The 2,593-nt window shown below is 51.7% G+C and overlaps 1 pseudogene; it reads left to right on the top strand.

Annotated features, from left to right (window-relative positions):
- The window catches only part of LOC111951367 (leucine-rich repeats and immunoglobulin-like domains protein 3), a 47,196-nt pseudogene extending 45,281 nt beyond the window's left edge, over nt 1–1,915 (top strand).
- Nucleotides 1,916–2,593: the final 678 nt, after the last annotated feature.

Here is a 2,593-nt window from a genome sequence, read left to right as displayed (position 1 = left end):
TGGTGCTCTAGGCTTTCGTCACTTGCCCAAACCCTAACTGTGACGTGGGGTGGGCGCCTCGGGAGGTGTAGCTCGACGGCTGGACCACGGTGGGCCTCGTCATCATCGCCGGTGGTGTGCTGCGTGGTGGGCACCTCCTTGGTCTGGGTGGTCATCCGATCTACCATACGCGCGTCGGCGCAACGAGGACTGCAAGCGTCACCAACACAGGTTGAGAGAGGGTGCCATTTTTATTTCATGTTAGACGGATTGGTTTTGAGGAGTTCAGTACTTGCATGACCCATGTTGCCCTTCCTTTCTACAACACATGTAGACGAATGTACATTTTACGTATGCACGTGATGCCTGAGGACGATGTGTTCTTCATCGTGGATGTGAAGACAGAGGACATCGGGTTGTACAGCTGCACCGCCCAGAACACCGCCGGAGCCATATCAGCTAACGCTACGCTAACTGTGCTAGGTGGGAATTATTCTTTCTATTTTCACCAGCTGTCAAAGATCTTTGCATTTATATGTGGGCGCCGCTTCATTTTGACACAGATCAGTTTTATTTTATGGTATTCCATGAGTGTTTTCCCCCACAAATCGACATATAAATCAGGCGTTTTGAGACTGTAAGGCAGCTAACACTCCCCCTTACCCCATTCTCCTCCAGAAACGCCCTCCTTCCTGCGCCCTCTCATGGACCGCACCGTGGCCAAAGGGGAGACTGCGGTCCTCCAGTGYATCGCCGGCGGCAGCCCTTCCCCCAGGCTCAACTGGACCAAAGACGACAGCCCCCTTGTGGTCACAGAGCGTCACTTTTTCGCCGCCGGCAACCAGCTGCTCATAATCGTGGACGCAGCGGAGGGCGATGCCGGGAAGTACACATGCGAGATGTCCAACACGCTGGGCACCCAGCGGGGCAACGTGCGCCTAGCCGTACTGCCCAACCCTAACTGTGACGTGGGGGTGGGCGCCTCGGGAGGTGTAGGCTCGGACGAGGATGGCTGGACMACGGTGGGCATCGTCATCATCGCGGTGGTGTGCTGCGTGGTGGGCACCTCGCTGGTCTGGGTGGTCATCATCTACCATACGCGTCGGCGCAACGAGGACTGCAGCGTCACCAACACAGGTGAGGAGAGGGTGCCATTTTATTTAGTTAGCACGGGATTGGTTTTGAAGAGTTCAGTACTTGCATGCCCATGTTGCCTCCTTCTACAAACATAAAATTACATTTTTGGGGGAGCTTGAGTTTTGGGCTCCAGCTCCACATACTTTGGCTGGCATGTTGTTAAAACCACACCTTTTACGAATGCTTTGAAATKAATCAGTGACAGACCATTGCCTTGAACAGATTATTATTATTGTATTTCTCTATGAAAACATTTCTGTGAATTTTCCCTCCCTGGTGTTTTCCCTGCAGACGAGACCAACCTGCCTGCAGACATCCCCAGCTACCTGTCCTCTCAGGGCACRCTGGCCGACAGACAAGATGGCTATGTCCCCTCAGAGAGTGGCAGTGGCAACCACCAGTTCATGGCTTCCTCCATGAGTGGATTCTACATGCAGCCTAAAGACATGAATGGTAGGAGAGCAGCTCTTTCATTGGAAATGCATGGGGACTTTTATGTCATGAATATGTGCATTATATCAGTCAACTGTACTCTGAGCATTTTTCTATATGTATTGTTTCACCTGAATACATATTGGAATAGTGTAAGTCATTTGAGGCAAGTACCAATGCGTTACTAATATGTCATGTGACTCATACAGGTCTGTGTCAGCTGGACACGGGAAGTGAAGCGGACATGGAGGCGGCCATAGATCCCCTGCTCTGCCATTACCAAGGACCCATCAGCTCTCTCCTCAGGAGAGGCAACATGTAACACCGAGAACCCTCAGAGGCTTTCACAGGTTGGTGCAACAGATAATATATTTTTTTTGTAGCATAAGAAGTATTTTACCCTAAATTAAACAATAACAATCATGTTGCTGATCTGATTTCCCATGGCTCACTGTATCCCCCCCCCCCCCCCCCCCCCGTACAGGCGTGCTATGGACCACGGCCCATCTGCATAGATTCCTACAGTGGCAGCCTGACCAGCTCCAAGAGGAGAGACTACTATCCTGTGGGGGGCCCTCCAGGACCCTTTGACCAGGGAGCCCCAGTGTGCTGATGCAGATGCCCAACGCAGCAGCTTCCACGGGCCACACCACCTACTGGGCGAGGCCCCCCTCCATGGACGAGGGAGATGGAAGCGAGTACGGCCGACCTCGGGAGACAAGGCTCTCCTCCTCCAATACTTTCATGGGTAGTCTGAGGAATTTCTAAGTATGGATTTGGGTCAAGTCAAGCACATTTTAAATCATCAATGTAATCACTCAATTAGTAAGTGATTTATTGAATATTCATTTTCTTGACGACTAGCACAACATGTGAATTTCTCAGGCTTACCCTGTATTCCCTCCGTCTTTCCCTCTCGCAGGAACGTTTGGGAAAGCCCCTGGAGGCCTGAACAGGAATTCTATCCCGGACTTGGACCATACCGCCACTGGCCCTGCACAACAGCATGATGCTACACGAGAATCCCTACGCAGCCCTGGACACA

The sequence above is a fragment of the Salvelinus sp. IW2-2015 genome, linkage group LG24 (assembly GCF_002910315.2).
Source record: "Salvelinus sp. IW2-2015 linkage group LG24, ASM291031v2, whole genome shotgun sequence".
Lineage (NCBI taxonomy): Eukaryota > Metazoa > Chordata > Actinopteri > Salmoniformes > Salmonidae > Salvelinus > Salvelinus sp. IW2-2015.
This window is presented reverse-complemented; position numbering and strand designations above follow the sequence as displayed.